General features: G+C 38.8%; 1 protein-coding gene across 1 annotated transcript in view; it reads right to left on the bottom strand.

Moving 5' to 3' along the window:
* The window catches only part of LOC112312785 (interferon-induced very large GTPase 1-like), a 36,914-nt gene extending 17,492 nt beyond the window's left edge, over positions 1-19,422 (bottom strand). The window contains exon 1 of the mRNA XM_024569343.4: positions 19,263-19,422. The gene's annotated coding sequence lies outside the window, so the exon portion shown is untranslated. The remainder of the gene's footprint in view (positions 1-19,262) is intronic.
* Between the last annotated feature and the right edge of the window lie 4,570 nt (positions 19,423-23,992).

The raw sequence follows: 23,992 nt of genomic DNA, 5'->3' as shown, positions 1-23,992 counted from the left end.
TATAATAGGGATACCAGGAGAAGAAGAAGAGCAAGGGATAGAAAACCTGTTTGAAAAAGTAATGATGGAAAACTTCCCTATTCTGATGAGAGAAAAAGTCACACAAATCCAGGAAACACAGAGAGTCCCAATCAAGAGGAACCCAAAGAGGCCCACCTCAACACACATCATAATTAAAATGGCAAAATTCCATGACAAAGAGAGAATCTGAAAGGCAGCAAGGGAGAAACAGGAAGTAACATACAAGGGAGCCCCGATAAGATGAGCAGCTGACTTCTCAATGGAAATGCTCCAAGCCAGAAGAGAATGACAAAAGTAATGAAAGCCAGAGGCCTACAACCAAGATTACCCAGCAAGTCTCTCAATTAAAATGGAAGGCCAAATAAGATTCCCAGACAAAAAAAAAAACCCTCAAAGAATACACCTCCACCAAGCCAGCTCTGCAAGAGATGCTAAAGGGACTGTTAAAGGGACTGCTTTAAGAAAAGGAAAGAAAAGAGTGAGAGAGAGGAACACAGGCACGAAAAAAGGCAATGTATAAGTACCTATCAATAATAACCTTAAACGTAAATGGATTAAATGCTCCAATAAAAAGACACAGAGTAGCTGAATGGATAAGAAAGCATGACCCACACATATGGTGCCTACAAGAGACCCTCCTCAGAACCAAAGACCTACGCAGACTGAAAGTGAATGGTTGGAAACAAATATACCAAGCCAATGGATAGGAAAAGAAAGCCGGGGTAGCAATACTCATATCAGACAAAAAGACTTCAAAAAAAACAGCCATGGAAGAGACCCCAAAGGTCACTTCATAATACTCAAGGGAAGAATCCATCAAGAAGACATAAACATTGTAAATATATATGCACCCAACATAGGAGCACCCAAATACATAAAGAAAATCTTGGAGGACTTCAAGAAAGATATAGACAGCAATGCACTTATACTAGGGGATTTTAACACCCCACTGTCAACAGTGGATAGATCTTACAAACAAAATATCAACAAAGATATTGTGGCATTGAATGACACACTAGATTAAATGAACTTAACTGACATATACAGAAACTTTTTTTCCAAAGAAGCAAAACACACATTCTTTTCAAATGCACATGGGACATTTTCAAAGATAGACCACATGAGAGGACACAAAACAAGCCTCAAAATATTAAAGAAAATTGAAATCATATCAAGCATTTTCTCAGACCACAAGGGACTGAAACTAGAAATCAACCTGAAGGAAAAAACTCAAAAACACTCAGACTCATGGAGATTGAATAGCATGCTATTAAACAATGAATGGATCAAGAGTGAGATCAAGGAAGAAATGAAAAAGTTTCTGGAAACAAATGAAAATGAACTCACAACAACCCAAAACTTATGGGGCACAGCGAAGGCAGTCCTAAGAGGGAAGTTCATAGCAATACAGGCCTACCTAAAAATAAAAGAAACATTACAAATAAACAACCTAACCCTGTGCCTACAAGAACTACAGGAAAAAAAACACAGATAGCCCATAGAAAGTAGAAGGAAGGAAATAACCAATATCAGAGCCTAATTAAATGACATAGAGACTAAAAGCACAATTCCAAGGATCAATAAATCCAGGAGCCGGTTCTTTGAAAAGATATGCAAAATCAACAAGCCTTTAAGCAGACTCATCAAGAAAAAAAAGGGAGAGGACCCAAATAAACACAATCAGAAGTGAAAGAGGAGAGATTAAAACTTATACCACACATATATACAGGATTGTAAGAAATTACTATGAAGAACCATATGCCAAGAAATTTGAAAACCTAGGTAAAATAGAAAAATTTCTAGAAAAAATATAATCTTCCAAAACTCAGTGAAGAAGAAGCAGAAAGCCTGAACAGACCAATAACAGCTGGCAAAATTGAAGCAGAAATCAAAAAACTCCCAACATATAAAAGCCCTGGACCAAACAGTTTCACAGGAGAATTCTACAAAGCATTAAGGAACAGCTGACCCCTATCCTTCACAGACTATTCCAAAAAACCCAACAAGATGGAAGACTCCCAAACTCTTTTTATGAAGCATCATCCTAATCCCCAAACCAGAAAAAGACACAACAAAGAAAGAAGACTTCAGGGCAATATCGTAGATGAACATAGCTGCTAAAATCCTAAACAAAATACTGACAAAATGCACCCAGCAATACATTAAAAATATCACACACCATGACCAAGTGGGATTCATCCCAGGGATGCAAGGATGATACAATATTCGCAAATCAATAAATGTAATATATCACATAAACAAAAGGAAAGACAAAATCACATGATCATATCTATAGATGTGGAAAAAGCATTTGATAAGGTACAGCACCCATTTATGATAAAAACACTCAGCAAAGTGGGAATAGAGGGAGCATTCCTCAACCTAATAAAGACCATATATGAGAGACCTGCAGCCAACATCATACTCAATGGACAAAAACTAAATTCTTTCCCACTAAAATCAGGAACAAGAAAAGGTTGTCAACTTTCACCATTTCTATTCAACATATTATTGGAAGTTCTAGCCACAGCAATCAGACAAGGAAAGGAAATAAAAGGAATACAAATTGGAAAAGAGGAAACAAAACTGTCATTGTTTGCAGATGACATGATAGTGTACATAGAAAATCCTATAGACTTCACCAAAAATCTGCTTCACCTAACAAATGAATTTGGCAAAACAGCAGGATTCAAAGTCAATATTCAGAAATCAAAGACATTTTTTCACACCAACAATGAAATATCAGAAACAGAAGTCAGAGAAAAATTCCCATTTGATATAGCAACAAGAAAAATAAAATACCTAGGAATAAACCTAACCCAGCAGGTAAAAGACCTGTACTTAGGAAACTACACAACAGTGAAGAAAGAAATTAAGGAAGACACAAACAAATGGAAACATATACCGTGTTCATGGATTAGAAGAATTAACATCATCAAAATGCCCATACTACCCAAAGTGATTTGGAGATTCAATGCAATCCCTATTAAAGTACCAATGACATATTTCACAGATATAGAACAAACATTTCAGAAATTTATATGGAACCATAAAGGACCCCAAATACCTGCAGCAATCTTGAGAGAGAAAAGAGCAAAGTAGGAGGGATCACAATACCTGATATCATACTGTATTACAAGGCCACAGTAATCAAAACAGCCTGGTACTGGCATAAGAACAGACACATGGACCAATGGAACAGAAAAGAGAGCCCAGAAATAAACCCAAGTCTCTATGGTCAATTAATATTTGACAAAGGGGGAAGCAGCATAAAATGGAGCAAAGATAGCCTCTTCAACAAATGGTGTTGGGAGAGCTGGACTGCTACATGAAAAAAAAAAAAGAAACTTGATCACCAACTGACACCATACACAAAAATAAATTCAAGGTGGAATTTAAGGAGTTAACTTTTTGAGGCTGGTTTTGTATCCTATTATGTAGTCCATCTTTGAAAACGTTCCATGTGCATTTAATTCAAAGACTTAAATATAAGTTGTGACACCATGAAAGTCCTTCAGGAGAACTTAGGCAGGAAAATCTCAGATATTCCACTCAGCAATATTTTCACTGATATGTCCTGTAGAACAAGGGACATAAAGGAAAGAATAATCGAATGGGATGTCATCAAAATAAAATCTCTACATGGCTAAAGAAAACAGCATTAAATGAAAAAAGGACCAACCATATGGGAAAACATATTTGCCCATGATCCCTTGGACAAAGGCTTGATCTCCAAAAGATATAAAGAACTCACATGACTCCACTCTAAGAAGACAAGCAACCCAATTAAAAAATGGGCAAAGGACTTGAACTGACACTTCTCCAAGAGGACATACAGAGGGTCCAGAGATGTATGAAAAGATGTTCAGTATCTTTAGCATCAGAGAAATGCAAATTAAAATCACAATGGGGGACTATTTCACACTGGTGAGAATGGTCATCATAAACAAATCAACAAACAACAAGTGTTGGAGAGGTTGTGGAAAAAATGGTACCCTAGTGCACTGTTGGTGGGATTGCAAACTGGTGCAACCACTATGGAAAACAGTATGGAATTTCCTCAGAAAACTGAAAATGGAAGTGCCTTTTGATCCGGCAATTCCACTGCTAGGATTATATCCTAAGAACCCTGAAACACCAATCCAAAAGAACCTTTGAACCCCAATGTTCATAGTAGCACAATTTACAATAGCCAAGTGCTGGATGCAACCTAAGTGCCCATCAGCAAATGAGTGGATCAAAAAACCATGGTACATTTACACAATGGAATTCTATGCAGCAGAAAGATAGGAGCTCCTACCCTCTGTGACAGCATGGATGGAACTGGAAAGCATTATGCTAAATGAAATAATCCAGGCAGTGAGGGACAAATACTATATGATCTCTCTCACCTTAACTTGAACATAATCAACAAAGGAAAAAAAGCAAGAAAATATAACCAAAGACATTGAAATTAAGAACATACTAACAGTAACCAGAGGGGAGAGGGGAGGGTTCAATGGGGAAAAGCGTGTAGGATTTACAGGAACAACTATAAAGGACACATGAACAAAAACAAGGGAGGGGTGGGAATAGGGAAGGGACGTAGCGATGGCTAGGGCGGTGGGGTGGCATGAGGGGAAAGGCAGAAAACTGTACTTGAACAACAATAAAAATCAAAACCATTTAATGAAAAAAAAGATTAAAAAAAACAAGTGCTGGCAAAGATGTTGAGAAAAGGGTACCCTTGTGTAACGTTGGCAGCAATATAAATCAATGGGCTACTATGGAAAACAGTATGGAGTTTCTCCAAAAATTAAAAATAGAACTACCAGCAGTTCCACTCCTGGGTATATATGACCCAGCCATTCATCTCCTGGATATAGATCCAATGGAAGTGAAGATAGCATATTGAAGAGATATATACACTCCCGTGTTTATTTCAGCATTATTCACAATAGACAAGACTTTATGTGTGCATGCATACCCACACAACACTGGAATATTCTTTGTTGTAATGTATTGCCTGGCTTTTTATTTTATTTATAATGTTGAACCAGCTTCACAAAACTGAGGTAAATCCCACTTGGTTATGGTGAGTCATTCTTTTATTTATTGTTGAATTCAGTTTGCTAACATTTTGTTCAAGAGAGAAAAAAACCACCATCTGGACAGTCAATCTAGGTTTAGAGTTCTTGGCAAACTTCTCTTATGCCCTCACTAACCATATAATCCAGTGTTATGCTGGAACCAGTAATGGCTCATGAGAACAATTTGCTAAATTTTCAGGAATTTTGTAAGGAAATTATTAAGCACAGTCATTATGAAAAATATACTACATAGGAGGCACATCAGCAAATATTGTGTAAAGGGGTAAATAGCACTAAGAGCCTATCCTTCTACTGAAACAATGAAGAAACAAGAGAACCACCAACAGAATCAACCTTGTTGGAATTCTAGAAAATAGTCAAAGGTTCATAGCAAGCAAATGAATGCTGAATAAAGGAAAAAAAACTTAAAAATGGTGGAGGAGTGTTGTGACATTTTTACTTGTCCTTGGCTCCCCCTCCTCCTCTGTTTTATAGAGGTCTTGAAGGTATCAGCCCACATTCCCATTATGGGACCGTGTCCCTGTTTCCAGAGGGAGAAGAGTGGACTTGCTCTCAAAGAATTGTGTTTGTCTGTTTGGATATGATGGAGGCCATCTGAAGGAGAGATATAAAGCAGTTTTACCTTCATTTTGTCTACCACAGAGTTTTCTTATGGGCAGAAAAGCAGCCAAGTGGAAGGCATTCCTTGAAAGCACAAAAAGGTAAAAGAGTGACCCTTACTGCCTCAGGGAAGAGATTAAGGTTGAGACAGACAGTTGGCACACTGCTAGATACCTGGGAGGAAAGACTGGGGAGAGAGATTTTGTGTTGAAGTAAAACATTAAAATGCTCCTGTGTATAGGAATTTAGGAAGTAATGAGGAAACTCAGGGTAGGAAAAATACTCGGAAGACCCTAAGCTTTTACCTTTAATTAACCCTTAGGCTCAGGACAAGCAGAAAATGAGGGCTAAGACTGAGTGGTAACAGGCGTTAATAAAGATTGAGTAATGCTAAACACGGAGGCAACACACAAAGAAAGTTTTTGTTTTAGCCTTAGGTGTTCAAGAAAATTTCTGTCAACACCTGGCCTTACCATAAGTTAAGAAACACACTTCAGAGACCACACATCACAACTACAGTCTTTACAGAAAAAAACTAGAAAAGTCACTAAACAAATAACCACAACCACAGCAACCAAGAAAAACAGACCTTGAACATGGAGAAGAATATGACTTCTAGAGTTACCACATTATAGTTATTCAAAATGTTTATTTTTCCACAAAAATTTAAAAAGCTTGCAAAGAAACAATAAAAATATGGATCATTTATAGAAAAATTAACAGAAACTGTGAGTAAGAAACTCACAGGACTTATTTGGCAAGACTTTAAATTAATTGGCTTAAATATGCCCAAAGAGCTAAAGGAAATCACTGACCAAGTTTTGGAGGACACTAAGGGAGTGCTGTATTCAAATTAATGACCATCAGTATAGAGATGGAAATTATAAAAAAAACAAACAATTCTGAAGTTAAATATTATTACTTTCAGTCTCTGGTTTATTACAGAACCTTTTTGTAATAAGGTTGTTGTTGTTGTTCAAAAACATCAGATTTGAGCAGGCAGAATTAAAAATCATAAGAATTGATGGTAGATCAATTGAAATGATTCTGTCTGAGGAGCAGAAAGACAAAAGAATGAAGAAAATGAGGAGAGCCTATGAGGCCTGTGAAGCACCATCAACCTTACAACACACATCATGGGAGGACTGGAAGGAGAGAAGAGGGAGAGAGGGGTGGGAAAGAATTTTGAAGAAACAATGGCCAAAAAAGTCATAATTTGGTAAATTACATATATCTACACATTCAAGAAGCTCAGTGAACTTCAGTAAGGACAAACAGCAGATCCACACTGAGATACATTATAATGAAACTTTTGAAACAAGGAGAGACAAAAAGGGAATTTGGAAAACAGAAAAAGTGAAGTGACTTCACTTCATGTACAAGGAAGCCTCAAAAAAAAAAAAAGTAGCAGATTTCTCAGCAGCAGAGAGACCAGAATTCAGTGGAATGACGTATTTAAAGTAGAAATAAAAGACAAGACTGTCAGTCAATTATCCTGTATCTAGCAAAGCTATCATTCAATAATAAAGGAGAAATTAAGACTTCCCCAGATAAGCAAAGGCTGAGGGAGTATATCACTAATAGATATATTCTACAGAAAGTGCTAAGGGGAGTACTTCTGGTTGAAATAAAAGGACACTAGATAGTAACTGGAAGCCATATGAAGAAATAACACAGGTAAAGTAACTATTTAGGAAAACATAAGGCAATGTCACTGTATTTTTGGTTTGTGACTTCCTTTTATTTCCAATTTGATTGAAAAGACATGTGCATAAAAATTAATTATAAATCTATATTATATGGGCACACAATACATAAAGATTTAACTTTTGACACAATTATAGGAGCAGAATTTTGTATACTTATCTAAGCTAATATGTTAGTAATTCAAAACAGATTGTTATAAGGTTAAGAGGTTAATTGTAAACCCCAGGGTAACTAATACTAAAATAATTAAAAATATACAGAAAAGGAAATTAGAAAGGAATCAAATTGATATTTGATAAAAAATAAGAAGGCAGTAATGGAAGAATTGAGGAAGAACAAAGATGACATATAAAAAACAAAATAAAATGGCAGAAATTGTCCTTCTTTTACTATAATTGCCTTAATATAAAAGGGTTAAGCTCTCCAATTAAAAGCTAAAGATTCTCATAATGGATTAAAATAATTACCTTTTGATCTTTCTGAAGTATTAACAAAAGATTGTAGAGTCATACCTAGGAGAGTTTTACTGTATCATAGAGAATCTCTTAATCCTAGTATGTTTTTCTTTTTAAAAAATTTTTAAATTTTTACTTACTTATTTTTAGAGACAGGGGAAGGGCAGGAGAAAGATAGAGAGCGAAACATAAATGTGTGGTTGCCTCTCGCATCCCCTCATTGGGAACCTGGCCCACAACACAGGCATGTGCCCTGACTGGGAACTGAACTAGTGACCCTTTGGCTCGCAAGCCATTCTTCCAATCCATTGAGCTATACCAGCCAGGGATAGTGTGTTTTTCTCTTAGAGAGGCTGAGAGATTTCAAAATTATGAGGCCTTGGTTTCTTTTCTAAAACAAATCTCTTTTTGAGATTTAGAAAGAGAGAAATTCTCTCTCTTTTCTCAAATTTTATTATAAGCAGCAAGAAGAAATCAGGAAGCACTCTTAATTAACACTTTCCTTGGAAGTCTCCATAAATATATCACCAGCTTGTAAGTTTTGCTTTGTACATAACTCCAGAACATAATTTTGGTAAGCTTTCTGCCACTATACAATAAGAAATTTTTTATTCCTCTCATATCATGTTCCTCACTTTTTCTGAACCTTCACTGCAGCATTTTTAAAGTCAAGATTTCTGGACTTCTGGCCAAGATGGAGGTGTAGGTAAACACACTGTGCCTCCTTGTACAACCAAAAGAGGACAACAACAATTTAAAAACAAAAACCAACCAGAACTGACAGAAAATCAAACTGTATGGAAGTCCGACAACCAAGGAGTTAAAGAAGAATCCAGACCAGTAGGAGGGGTGGAGACTGTGCAGCTGGGTGGAGAGGACTCGTGGCAAAATGGTGGCTGGTGGACCCTGTGGTCCCACATTCACATGCAGATAAACCAGGAGGAACAAAGAGGGAGGGAACCAGAACTCACAACCCCAGGGCTCCAGTGCAGGGAAATAAAGCCTCAAAACATTGATTGAAAACCCCCTTGGGGGTTGAGGAAGCAGTGGAAGAAACTCCCAGCCTCACAGGAGAGGTCGTTGGAGAGACCCACAGGGTCCCAGAATGTACACAAACCCACTCATATGGGAATCAGCACCAGAAAGGCCCACTTTGCTTGTGGGTAGCGGGGGAAGTGACTGAAAGCCAGCAGAGAGCCAAGCAAGTGCCATTGTTCCGTCTCAGACCCCTTCCCCACATACAACATCACAGCGCAGGTCTGAGGGTTGCCCTGTCCAGGTGGACACCTAAGGCCCCACCCCTTTATGTAACAGGTGCACCAAGACGAAAAAAGAAATGGCCCAAAGGAAAGAACAGATCAAATCTCCAGAAAAAATACAACTAAGCAATGAAGAGATAGCCAACCTATCAGATGCACAGTTCAAAACACTGGTAATCAGGAAGCTCACAGAATTGGTTGAATTTGGTCACAAATTAGATGAAAAAATGAAGGATATGCTAAGTGAAATAAAGGAAAATGTACAGGGAACCAATAGCGATGCGAAGGAAACTGGGGTTCAAATCAATGGTATGGACCAGAAGGAAGAAAGAAACATCCAACCAGAAAAGAATGAAGAAACAAGAATTCGGAAAAATGAGGAGAGGCTCAGGAACCTCCAGGACATCTTTAAATGTTCCAACATCCGAATTGTAGGGGTACCAGAAGGAGAAAACATTGAAAACTTATTTGAACAAATAATGAAGGAGAACTTCCCTCATCTGGCAAAGGAAATAGACTTCCAAGAAGTCCAGGAAGCTCAGAGAGTCCCAAAGAAGTTGGACCCAAGGAGGAACACACCAAGGCACATCGTAATCGCGTTACCCAAGATGAAACAGAAGGAGAGAATCTTAGAAGCAGCAAGAGAAAAGGACAGTTACCTACAAAGGACTTCCCATAAGACTGTCAGCTGATTTCTCAAAAGAGACCTTACAGGCAAGAAGGGGCTGGCAAGAAGTATTCCAAGTCATGAAAGGCAAGGACCTACATCCAAGATTACTCTATCCAGCAAAGCTATAATTTAGAATGGAAGGGAAGATAAAGTGCTTCTCAGATAAGGTCAAGTTAAAGGAGTTCATCATCATCAAGCCCTTATTATATGAAATGTTAAAGGGATTTATCTAAGAAAAAGAAGATAAAAAATATGAACAGTAAAAATGACAGCAAACTCACAATTATTAACAACCACACCTAAAACAAAACCAAAAGCAAACTAAGCAAACAACTAGAACAGGAACGGAACCACAGAAATGGAGCTCACACGAGGGTTATCAACAGGGGAGTGGGATGGGGAGGGGGGAAAGGTACAGAGAATAAGTAGCATAAATGGTAGGTAGAAAATAGACAGGGGGAGGGTAAGAATAGTATAGGAAATGTAGACGTCAAAGAACTTATATGTATGGCCCATGGACATAAACTAAAGGGGGGAATGTAGGTGGGAGTGGGTATGCAGGGAGGAGGGGAGTGAAGGGAGGGGAATGGGACAACTGTAATAGTATAATCAATAAAATATATAGATTTAAAAAGTCAAGATTTCTTCTAACAATTGATTCAAGGCAATTTAGGCTGTCTCTGTTATGTTCTTTAAAATTCTTCTAGCCTCTGCTTATTTGCCTGATTCCAAAGCTATTCCCATGTTTTAAGGTATTTGTTACAGCAGCTCCTATTTCAGCGTCGCAAATCTGCATTATTCTCATATTGTTGTATAACAGAATGACACAAACTTAGATTGGAGAGCAGTACTAAACTAAGGTGGTGTCAGTCCTGTCAACTAAGAAGCCATGTTTAGAGCATGGACAGTGGAGAGATGACTAAGAAGGACTGCAACTCCTCAAGCATGCACAGTAGTATGAAGTTGTAGACAGCAAGTGCTTATCTGAGGGATATGCACATGCTCTGAGAGCACGTGCAGTGGAGTGATATGGAAAATGTGTACTTATCTAAAGGGTAACACCACCCTCTTAGAGCATGCATAATCAGCAGAGCAACATAATCAGCATGTGCTTATATAGGTAGCTCAAGACAACATGTGTTAATCGAATGCTAATGCAGTTGTGCATCGTACAAGAATCTGATAGCAAAGGCCTTTGAACAGACAGCTGAGATAGCTGAGAGGGAGAGAACAGCACACTGCTGCTCTGATCTCCCCTGCTCTAGCTGACTCTGAAGTCGCCGCTGACTCTGCCTCGCAAGACACAGATCAGCTGCCTCCCAGACCTGTACTCTGATCTGGACTCTTGGGACTTGGGACTGTTGTCCCCAAATTGTTTTGTGTGAGGTTGTTGCTGATTGTTTCTGAGTGGTTACAAGTGTTATTTGGTTATTATAGTTTTGAATTGAATTTACATTAATAAAAGCTAAGTGAATAGCATAGTCACCTGTGTTGTCTCACTATTATTCTTTGGCTCATCTTACTTGTAGGGCTCATGGTCATATAGGTAGCCGGGTACTTTTTGTTCCTGGCTGGGGTCAGTATACCAAAACAGGGAGGTCGAGGGCAGACTTATATAAAAGACCTTATTGCAAAATATTTGCTCATGACACTTAGTATTTTAACACATATATATCACAGTTTCTGTCAAAAGTCTGGCTTGACTTAGCTGGGTCCTCTGCTTAAGGTCTCACAAGGTTGCAATCCAGGTGTTGACTGAGCTGTATTCTCATGCAGTCTCAATTGGAGAAAAGCTGCTTTCAGGCTTATCCATGTTGGCAGAATTCAATTCCTTGTGGTTATAAGACTAGGGATCCACTTTCTCTCTGTCTGTTATTGAGGCTGCTTTCAGCTCCTGGAGACTGCCTACAGTTCCTTGTTCTATATGCCTTCTCTCAGCATGACAGCTTACATCTTCCAGCCAGCAGGAGAGAAAATTATTGGACCGAAGGATGGGGCCCAGTCTTTCTTTCAGGGCTTTAACCTGATTAGGTCAAGCTGGATAATCTTCCTTTTCATTAACTCAAAATAAACTGGCTTGGGAACTTAATTGCCTATAAAAAATATCCTGTCACCTATTAAGGGGAAGGCACTATACAGGGTTTGAATCATGGAGCTATCCTTCTCTGTGTGCCAATTTACAAAACATATAAAGTACTTTTCCATTGTTTATCTATAGTAATGGCTCAATACATGTTAAAGCCTTCTCTCTTTTAATTTTCTATAGTCCCTGATGGAAAAACAACCTCAGTTCTCAGGGAGATATGGGATTTAATGAGGTAAATCCCATTGAAAGGAAGGAGGACCTTAAGGGAGTTGCCACCATGAAGCCAAGGGAAAGTCTCATTTTCCTGGGAATAACAGAATGTCTAGCATTTTAGAAAAATCTGGAGAGAGGCGCTATTATTGGGGACCTAGAAGAGTTCAACAAAAAATTATACGGAGTGAATGTTCAGATTGGGCTGCAGGGATTTTTTCAGTGTGATAGAGCAGAGCACAGAAAGTAATTATGAGAGTGATAGCTCTATGGCCTGTATCCCATTGAACTAGGTAGGTATGGCTATTATCTGGGGATACATATAACCTTCAATATACACCTATCACCCTCACTTCAGTGTTTAAATGGTATAAGGGACTTGTAATTTAGTTGACTCAGGAATTTTAGCTTGGCTATTAAAGACACGAAATTCTTTTGGTGCCTCCATTTCTGTTCAGGGAGTAGAGATAAATTTGTTGAAATGATTTCTACAAAATTATTTGTTGAAATTAAATGCAGTAAAAAATAGGAAAAAAGTTTGAACTGACAATTCATAGAAGAAGATAATAAATGGTCAACAAGCACATGAATAGATGGTGAGCATAGTCATCATGGAAACACAAACTAAAACTGCAAATAGGTAACACTGCACACTCATTAGAACGGCTTACATTGAAAGACCGACGATACCAAATATCAGGGTGGATGTAGAGCCACTAGAACTCTCATACACTCTTGTAACCATTTTGAAGGTTTTTTGACATTTTTTCAAAAGTTAAATATGCACCTGCCATACAACTCAGATAAATTATTTCTAGGTATCCTACCCAATAAAAATAAAAATATATGTCCAAACAAAGATTTATGTATAGATATACACAGCAGCTTTTTTCCTATAATAATCCAAACTGGAAATACCTTAGTGACTATTAATAGGCATAGAAATAAAGAAAATACAGTATACAATGATATAATAAAACAATAAAAATGGATAACTGCTCATACATACAATACCATGGTTGAATTAAAAAATTATTGTGCTGAGTGAGTCCTGACTGGTATGGCTCAGTGGACTGAGTGCTGGCCTGTGAAGCAAAAGCTCACTGGTTTATTCCCAATCAGGACACATGCCGGGTTGCTGGCCAGGTCCCTGCTTGGGGGCATGAGAGAGGCAATCGATAGATATATATCTTCCACATAGATGATTCTCTCCCTTCTTTTTCCCTCACTTCCCCTTTCTCTAAAAATAAATAAATAAAATCTTTAAAAGAATTGTGCTGAGAGAAATCAGCCATCAATAAAATAATACATAACTGTATTATCCCATTTTTATGAAATACAAACTAATTTATAGTAACAAAAAGCATACCAGAGGTTTCCTGTGGATGGGGCAAAGGGAGGGATAGATGGCAAAAGAACACTAGGCTTTTTTGGGGATGATGAAAGTGTTTTATGTCTTGATTTTGGAAATGGTTGCAAGGTTTTAGTGGTTTTAATCAGCCAAATTCATTAAAATGTGTACCTTAAATGGATACATTTCATTGTGCATAAATTATTTCTCAACAATGTTGACATAAAATAATAAAAAAATTAAATTTTAAGCCGGGAGAAAGGAAGTCACATGACACCATGTTTGAGGAGACCTTCCAGTGGGAGAACACAGGGCCCATTTATATGGGGGATATGCTCACACTTACACATGACATTCCTGAAACCAGTAAACCTTATATTCTAACTTGCTTGCAGACTCATGAGGCTCTGGGACTTTACCTGAAGTATTCTGAAGCCACATAGCAGGGGAATAATTTCCTTTCCCATTTTTTTTTTACATTTTTGTCCTTGTGTATTTCATGATTAGTAGTAAATTCCTGAACTACAGTTGAAGCATGAGGCATTATTCTGAGGACAGAAAGGAACTGAATTGGACCTTGGACCAAAACATCTGAGAGCTTGGAGGATGTTCATGGATAATTAAGGAGAGTAAAGAAGAAATTGGAATCCCTGAGGCCCTAGGGAATGAAACCCCTTCAGGGCCAGCCTAGGACAGAGATGTGGGTCTCACCAGCAGGGGAACCTAAAGTGGGATATAAATAAGTGCATCCAAATTGCACCCATCACCTGCTTTCCAAATCTCTTCATTCTGTTGTCTCAACACACTCATCCTATTCCTATCTCCCAGTGTCTCAGACCTCAAAGAGAGCCATCTTTGACTCTTTCCTCTCTTTCACTCTTCACAAGCCGATATCCCATCTTCGTAATTTTAAATTGAATTGACTCACACTTATTGATATTCTCTTAATTGCAGGTACTTTGCTCAACGATGTGGTTAGAGAAATAAATAAGAAATGTTCTGAGAGGGTCCTTTTGTGACAGGATAGTGACAAACTAGGAAAATTCCTGGGCAAGTGGAATAGAGAAACTGACATAAGAAAATTAAACAAGGCCAAATAGTCCTAGAAACTTATAGCCAACTGGTGAACTGCAAGACCTTATTTCCCATAACCAAGGACACTCAAGAGCAAATGGTATATACTTCTTCCTAACCGAAGAATATATAGTTTAAGTCTCCCAGGCCTGGAAAATAATGAACAGTGACCCAATTAACGTCATTTATGCCAGCTAAACCCAAGGAGAGATGAAGTCAGGGAACAAATAACAAAAACCCCATTAAAAGCCAGACAGACCCAAGATAAAAGTAAAACAGTATAGCAGACCAAAGAATATTCCCAAACCCCCTTATTTGCTCATCTTTATGCATCAGTATAATAAAAATGCACCTGGAAAGCTGATGAATATTCTGCTGAAAACTTCCCCTAAAATTCTTACCCACAGAAAAAAAAGATAAAAAACCCTCAGGATGAAGACTCAGTGTAGGCTCACTCTGGAGCATGCCCTATGACGTCCTGGACATGAACCTTTCACTTCCTCCTAAACTCTAAAAGGTCCAAGGACACTTGCAGTCAGGGGAGCAGTGGGCAATGGCAGTTCAACCCAGGTGTATCCCCTTATCCTGTCTCCAAGGCTCCTTATTCTCTGATTTCCCAGTGAGGGAGAAACAGCCTGGCCTTGCTCACTTCTGTCTCTGTGCCTTCACTTCCCAGTGAGCTAACAGCAGCCCTGCCTTGGCTCACTCCTTTCCTATAACATTTTTAGGGAATCAAAGCAGAGCACCACCTAGGGTCTCTCCTGTTACTTCTTCTTCCCTAAGTCCTTCCTTTGTTTAACTGTCCCTGCCCTTAGTAAAAACACTACCAAAATCACTGGGCCGTTGTGAAATCTTTTCTACCCAAAGTCAAGCACCTACACACTACAGACAGGCCTGAGGCAGAACAACTCTGGCTGATTCTTGTTCAGTAACATTTTGAACCCACCATCCTGAAACACAGAGAGGTGGCTAAGACAGTAGGAACAATTATGCCACACAGAAGTCACATTGTCAGACATTTCTCATGTTTAAATATTTTCACCTTCAGATTCAGAATGTAATTCCATCCTCGTGTCCTTTTCTTTGGGCCCCAAGGAAGAAGTGTCCCTAATGTCTTTGCAATACTGTCTTCTAAATCTTGCTCCTTTTCACCTCCCCTTGGGTCTTCTGTTCTGTATCCCAAATCTAAAATATCTTGAGTACCTCACATTCATGGTTGCTTTGTTTTGGACAAGAAAACAGGCTGAAGCTTTTCCCATTCCATTTAAATGAAGATTGAACCCTGACTCCTCCATATACTTTTATTTTCTTTATAGACCATTTATTGTCAGATTTCTCAAAAAAAAATTAGCACTTCTGGCTCAATAAATGTGTGTTGATAAAATGAACTAGAGATTGTATCCCATCTACTTATTATTTTGTCTCATTTCTGCCCTCTTCTTTTAAAGAAAAATTCTCTGTAAGACCAATACTCATACTCTAGTTGCCCAGTCCAGAAGTCCTCTCCATCAAATTCATGCTGCTTAGTCTAGGGACCTTCTGTGTGTTGACTATCTCTCCTCTCTTGTACCCATCATGATAATGTGCCTCCAAACAAAGTAGCTCATACAAGTACTGTGGATCAGAGGTTTGGCAAAGATATGTCTAAAATTCCAGTATTTATTCCACACATCTATAAGGATGTCAGCACGCTGGGAAATGTTGTAGGTGCTGTGGGATGATTGATGGAAAATATCAGTTATATCCCTGTTCTTTGAGAGTTTACATTCTAACAGGGGGAGACAGACCATTAACTTGTAAATACTTGAATAAGCAAAATAATTTCCAAATGTTTTAAGTGCTAATAAAGAAATAAGCAGGTAATGAGATGGAGAGTAACTTGAGGCTACTTTTGATTGTGTGGTTAGAGAACATGTGTATAAAAAGTTGTGACTCTGGTGCTAATCATGAGCTGCTTTAGACCCTTCTTGCCATGTTGAACCTTGTCCAGGGTCTGTCAAATTTCATTACCAGAAATACCACTTCTGGGTATTTATCTGAAGGAAATAAAAATACTAACTTAAAAAGACATGCACCCCACGTTCACTGCAGTATTATTTACAATAGACAAAACATAGAAACAACCTAAGTGTCCTCCAATGGATAAGTGGACACAGAAAGTGGAGTACTATTCAGCCGTGACAAAGAAGGAAATCTTGCCATTTGCAACAACATTAATGGAGCTTGAAGATATTATGCTAACTTAGGTAAGTCAGTAAGAGAAGGACAGGTATTAATTATCTCACTTGTATGTAAAAAGTAAAAACAACAACAACTGAGCTCACAGGGAAGAGATCGGTGGAGGTTGTGGGGGCCAAATGGGTGAAGGAGGTCAGAATGTACTAAATTACACTTATAAAATGAATGAGTCCTGAAAATGTAATGTACAGCACAGTGACTACAGTTGATAATAGTGTTTTGTATATTTGAAAGTTACTAAGAGAGTAAAACCCTAAAAGTCCCCATTAAGGGGAAAAAATATTGATTATATATGGTGATGGATAGTAAGTAGAGTTATTGTGGTTATCATTTTTTATATACATACATCAAATCAGTACATAGTACAACAAAAACTAATATAATGTCACATGTCAAGTTATACCCCAATAGTAATCTTAAAATTTTTTTTTTGTTTGAAATCTCAAAAATTTTTCTCTGGCCTCTACATCTCTGCCTTCTCTCCTAGATCTTATTTGGTCTTTTTTATTTGAAGCTGCTCTTTGGACTTGTTGGATTAACTATGTAGAATGGCTGATTCAGTTAGAAACTCATCCATACTTCCTGGCTCTAGCCATTGTGGAGTATCCATCCACTTCTGATGGAATAATGGTGATGTAGGCCCCTTTATGTCTTAGAACCCCCTTTTGTACTTCTTCCCCTAAACTGTGGTTCCTGTTGAATACTTTTTAAATATTGGGCAATAGTTTACCATATTTATTTGGCTTCTCTGAATGAAAAGCTCTTGAATTTGTTATTTTCCTCCCTATTGTGGTCCATCTTTCATATTGCACCCTGAAACTCATCAAAATATTTGTTTACAAAATTTTGAAAATGCTTTATTGGTTGATGACACGATAAAATTACTTGGCCCTGGCATTCAAGACTTCTCCTAATCTGGCAACAGTTAACCTAATTTGTGTCACAACCACTCTTTTTCCTCTTCCTACTTTCTAGTTCACTTTCTTCCCTTAGGACCGACACTCTGCTATCCCTCAACCTCAGAGTTTTCCTGTGCCACTTTGGCAGGTGGATTGGTTTGAGCTGAAGGCAATTAAGACCCAGCAGACTGAGGAAAAGCTTTTAACCTTTTCCTTAACTGCCTGAAAAAATTTAGATATGGGGCCTATACCAGGAAGACAACTATTAGCAGAGATAACTTTATATATCTGAAAGACTTATCTGCATAGCATGGCAAACATTTGTTTACCAAACAATTGCTCTTTTTCATTTCCTGTGAATTTTCTTTGTTCCCTTTGAAGCTCCAGGCTCCTAACTTCTCCTTAGCTCTGGACGGTATATAAGTCTCAATTGCTGGGCTGTCTTTGAGTCTTCATGTCTTTATGAGGCTCCCAAATGTATGTAATTATATTTTTCTCTTGTTAGCCTGTCTTACGTCAGTTTGACTATTAGAACAGCCAACAAAATAGAAGAGAAGAAGGAAAAAATTTTCCTTTCCTACGATATTATATTACATGAGTCTTTCTACATCTTCCCTGCCCAGGACTTTATACTTTAGACCCAGTTCAAGTTACTCCTTATTTGCAAAGCCTTCCATTTATCTTCCAGGTTGAGTGAGTACCTCTCTTCTCTGTACTTACAACAACATCTTTTATGTTAATTGTAATCACAGTGTTAAACTTTCCTGAGCCCTTTACTTCGGGAAAACAGTTAAAAACATCTATCCACCTTTTTGTGCTCTATGTACGGCTTACTGCAAAGAACCACCCTTCTGCGTTGACTTAGAAAAAATAAGACTAAAGTCTCTCCTGTTCACTTATGAGGAGGCCAGACATAGACCCTTTAAATTCCACCTCCCCCCCACTTTTTGTGGCCTCAAAAAAAAAATGAGCTGAGTTGTTGGCCTCTACTTATCAACTGAAACAAATGGCTTGTTATCAAACCTTAATTCAGCTTTTCTTCTTTCTCCAGGTCCTTAAATTTTGATCCACTCTCCTTCTGACTCAGCAAACAACAGCCTGCCCCCAAAAGATCTGGCCTAAGAATCACCAAAACCAGGGGAAAACAACCCCTGAGTATCCCACTCACTCCGTACCCTGCTCTTTCTAGCTCAACCTCCTTGACCTTTCCCTGTAAATGGAAATTCCTTTGCCTGGCCTGTGAGACGCTTGCAGCTCTAAGGTTGGATTGTCTTCCTGATTGCAATACTCTTCTTTCCCTTATTGCAATAATCTTTTCAAACAAAGTCTTTTTTTTAACCGAAGTCTAGATTTATTTCTATTTGATTATACAAATAACTACATTATTTAATTGTCTGTTGAGATATTGTACTCCCTTTCCTTTGGATTGGGAGTTGTTTTTCAGAACAAGGACAACACCAGATTCAGGTAGTGTTCTTAACATGGCTGAATCTGCTTGTATCTCTGATCTCTGTTTATCTGTTCCATAATTTTTTGTTTCTGTTTATGTCTTTGAGCCTGTCTTTGTATGTCTACCCATTTCCCTTCCTCCTCTTCACCTACCTGTTTCTTTGGGGCCAACCTCCTGTCTTCAGGTGGCTCCAGAGAGACTTGCATGTAGCGGCGGTTCCTTCCCAGTCTGGCAGGCTTCTCACTCTGCAGCCCAGACTTGGGCTCTGGCTGTGGCAGATGTGCTTAAGTTTATACACCAAGCACAAAGTTGAAAACTGGTTTCACTTTTGCTTTTATTTCCAGTAATTCAGATGATTAAGAGGACTCACTTGTTTATTTATTTTCACTGCAATTCCTCTGTTTTTCAAATTACTGAAGTTAGGAGACTAATGTTGGTGTGTGTGTTTGTGTGTGTGCCTACGGGGGAAGGGGTGAGCACACCAATGAACACAGCAGAAACAGGATAGGAAAGAATTTGGGAGAAGAGATATGGGCACATTTCCTAGAGCAGTGTCTTCCTCAGGAATGTGCTTGGACTGCTTTATTGTTCTAAATCTCATGTTACCCAAGAACAAATAAGCATAATCCCAATGCTAATGCAATTTATTAATTTGTATTTCCTATAAAAGACCTTTATGCTAGAATTAGTTTCAAGTCGTGAAGCCCTGGGTTCCAAAAATGGTTAGTTTAAAAGTGAACAAATCTTCCAACATTTTATTACCAGGTTTGGATGATTCAACTCCAAGGGGGTGGCTAAGCTATTAAAGGTGTGCTATATAAAAAAATCTAAAGAGCATATTCTGTGCTTATGGTGAGAAAGGGATAATTTTACTCTTCTTTATCTCTTAGAGTTTCCTAGTAATGTTATTTCTGACACTTGTTTCTCAAACTTAAACCCACATGAAGCATTTTGTTGTATTATCTTTCTCTGAATATAATGCATTATAATACTGATCGCAGACCAGTACTCCCTGTCCTATTGTTCTTCTATTTCAAAGTTTCATAGTCAGATGCACAGGTATTCTCCCAGGTGAATTTCATACTCATTCTTTTTAGTTCCTCCACAAATTCTACCCACATCATCCCCTTTCTGATTCTTTCCCTTAGATGTAGCATTGGTATTTTTTTCTTTATTTTAAATTTTACTTTGTTACAGTTGACATTAAACTTTATGCTATGTTAGTTTTGGGTACACAGCATTATGGTTAGATGATCACATAATATATGAAGTGATCCCCCAATAACTGAAGTACCCACTGGACACTATATACAGTTATTAAAATATTATTGATTATATTCCCTTGCAGTATTGGTGTTTCTAATAGGCAAGAGTTTTAAGGCTGGCCAGAGACAGATTTGAATCCAGCATCCAGCCGTAACTAGCCATATTTATTAAGTCTTGGGTGTGGGGAGGGCAAGCCAAGGAATGAGAGCAGCTAAGTAGTGGAATGAATTTTCGCCAGTAGTACTACCTACCTCACATAATGTTAATGGGGATAAAATGCTTAGCCTGAAGTAGTGATTCAAATTGTGATTTTTCTTCCTGGCACACCATTTGTTTGAAGATCAAATTTATCAAAACAAGAGGCATCCAGGGAATGGCAACTGCTGCAACATTCCATCAAGGGTGTAATTCACATTTGTGAGGTTTTCTATGTGAGTGCCACCATCAGACAGTGTTGGGGGATTTTCTTTTCGGTTTTTTTGCACTCATATGCTGGGTCTTGTATCAGTGTCTATATCCTGTCTGTTGCTATGCTATTGTGACAAAGAATAAAAAGCATAAAATCTTTATACAATATTGTACTAATTCAAATTAAATAAACTAACAAACTAACACACCTTTTGGAACAAAAACAGCAACCAGATTTTTAGTTAACAACCTCTATTTAGGCCTCTACTGCCGTATATGGCAGGGATCAGCAGTGTTGGCTTCTGTCCAGATAGGAGATGACTGACCACAGCAGTCAGGCTGATGCAGATCCATTTAAAGTGCTGATGAGAAAACTTTTACCGAAACTAGTGAGGAAACTGCCTCCATAGCCCCACTTTCCTTCTGTCTCCTTATGCAAGTGATTGGCTTGACCACAGATATTAAAATGTTTTTTAGGACAGGAGTTTGTCATCTTCTCAGGTCACCAGAACCTGAATCAACTTTTCTCTTTTTAAACAGTACCTGTCTCAGGAGTATTGACTTTCATCCCAGCAGGCAGCACAAAATGCCTTCTGTGACACTTGAGTCCCCAGAGGATAGAGTGTGTGTCTGACCCACCTCAGATTCTGTCACATTTAAACACATTTATGTATATGGTGAGATCTCAGTAAATGTTGTGTAAATTTCTACTGGCCTCAAAAATCAGATTCACAAAAGAATTTATTTCGACACAGCTGCCTCCTTTTACTAAGGTCAATGTCCAGTACTGAGAAAAGACTTTTGGTTTCATTTCTGGTTCTCATTCAATTCCCAGATGACAGGAGTGTTTGTCAAGTGCTTAAAGAATGTGCTTTGTAGGCTCTTATTTTTAGCTTTCTTGTTTTCCTGCCAATTTCCTGCCATTCTTTCCATTTGAAAATTCTAGCCTCATTCTGAATAAAATAAGGGAAAAAGAATTCACCCAGACCTCCTTAGAGATGCTAGAGAGAGCCAATGACAGGGGCCCACCGAGGGCTGGGAGGAAGGTGAGGCCAGAGAGACACTTAGGGTGCAAGGGAACTTGAGAGTGAGGGAGTCCTTAAGTTTTGCACTCAAGGTCCCTCAGTTACCTCACCCTGGTTTCAGTCCTACTCCCACCTTTGACTGGAAGTCCTGTGGAGTGGGGCAATCCTCCTCTAATCCATTAATTAGAGCGAGAAGGGCAGCTGAGATCACTGATTCTCTGCTCTCTGGCATTTCCCCTTGACCCTTTCTTTTCAGCAGGCTCATCTTGGGCCAAGAAAACGTATCTTCCAAGAGACTTAGCCTTTTCTGAAACCTGTTGGAAGATTCTTGCCAACCAAGAAAGACAGGGAGAAGAGGAAGAAGAATCAGATAACCAATGTGTATTTGTAACAATGTAGTTTTTCTTTGTTTCAACACCAGCTGTGTGAGTGTTTTGTCTTCAGGAAGCAATTCTGCAACACCAGCCAGACATCCTAACATTTTACCCATTCTGATAGTATCTACCTGGATATAGTGTCAGATTCCACACATTAAGAGTTCAGTCCCTGGGTACTGTCTCACCCCTTCAGATTCAGACCCCAAGGAGTAGGTCCCCTGGGTGTACTCATAACTTCTGAACAACATGACTGCAAATCAGAGGTTTCCACAAACCCCTTCACAAGGTCTATTAATTTTCTAGAGTGTTTCACAGAATTCAGGAAGACATTTTCCTTATGTTTACCAGTCTATTAAAGGAAACGAAAAAGGATTCAGTGAAGAGATACATAGAACTGGGCCTGGGAGTGTCCTGAGTGCAGGAGCTTCTGTGCCCATGGAGGTGTGCTGCGTCACCCTCCCAGTATAGGTTGTACTCACCAACCTGGAAACTGTCTGAAGCCCATGCTATTGGGATTGCGTGGAGGCTTTCTCTCACAGGCATGACATACTATGAATCCCATTTCCAACCCCTGTCCTTGGATGAAATGGGAGTGCAATTCAAAGTACCAAGGTTCTAATCATGGCTTTGACTTTCTGGTGACCAGACCCATTCAGGGGCCCTCCAGAAACTCACCTTGAGTCACCTCATTGATCAAAAGATGCTCCTAGTAATCATATGAATTTTTACAAGGATTCGAGGGGCCTTGTGTCAGGAACTAGGACGAAGACCAAATGTACATTTCTTATTATATCATAATATCCTGCTAGAGAAAGACACAGAGGCATCAGATCCTGCTTTTGGTGGGCTTCTCTTCCTACCTCTCAACAATGCCCCGCTATAACCAGTAGGGCTTTGCTTGCTAGAGGAAGTGGAAAGAAAAACTTTATCAGCTTTTCAATAACTCTTTGATGCCAAACTTTTATTTTTTATTGTTCTATTACAGTTGTCCCAACTTTCCCCTGTCATTGGCCACTGCCTCACCCACCGCACTGCTCCCACAGTCAATCCCCACCCTGTTGTCCTTGTTCATGTGTCCTTTACACCTGATTTTAACTAGATCCTTCCCCATCTTTCCTCCCACAACACTGTCTCTCCTCCCCTCTGGTCACTCTCAATCTGTTCCTTTTTCTTACCTCTGGTTCTCTTTTTCTCATTTGTTTGTTTTGTTCATTAGGTTCCTGTTACAGGTGAGATCATATGGTATTTGTCTTTTCCACCTGGCTTATTTCAGTTAGCACAATGCTCTCCAGTTCCATCCATACTTTCACGAAATGTAAGAGCTCCTTCTTTCTTTCTGCTGCATAGTATTCTGTTGTGTAGATGTACCACATTTTTTTTGATCTATTTATTTACTGATGGGCACTCTGGCTGTTTCCAGCACTTGGCTATTGTAAATTACACTGCTATGAACATATGGCTGCATACGTTCTTTTGAATAGGTGTTTCAGGATTCTTAGGGTATATTCCTAGTGGTGGAATCAAAAGGCAGTTCCATTTTTAGTTTTTTGAGGAAATTCCATACTATTTCCCACTGTGGGTGCACCAGTCTGTGTTCCCACCAACAATGCACTAGGGTTCCCTTTTCTCTGCAGCCTGGCCAGCACTTGTTGTTTGTTGTTTTGCTAATGATGGCCATTCTGATTGGTGCCAGGTGATATCTCATTGTGGTTTTAATTTGCATCTCTCTGAAGGCTAGTGAGGCAGAGCATCCTTTCATATGCCTATGGGTCCTCTGTATGTCCTCCCTGGAGAAGTGTCAGTTCA

Source organism: Desmodus rotundus, chromosome 5 (genome assembly GCF_022682495.2).
Source record: "Desmodus rotundus isolate HL8 chromosome 5, HLdesRot8A.1, whole genome shotgun sequence".
Classification (NCBI taxonomy): Eukaryota; Metazoa; Chordata; class Mammalia; order Chiroptera; family Phyllostomidae; genus Desmodus; species Desmodus rotundus.
The sequence above is the reverse complement of the archived record's forward strand: the minus strand, read 5'-3'. Positions and strand labels throughout refer to the sequence as shown.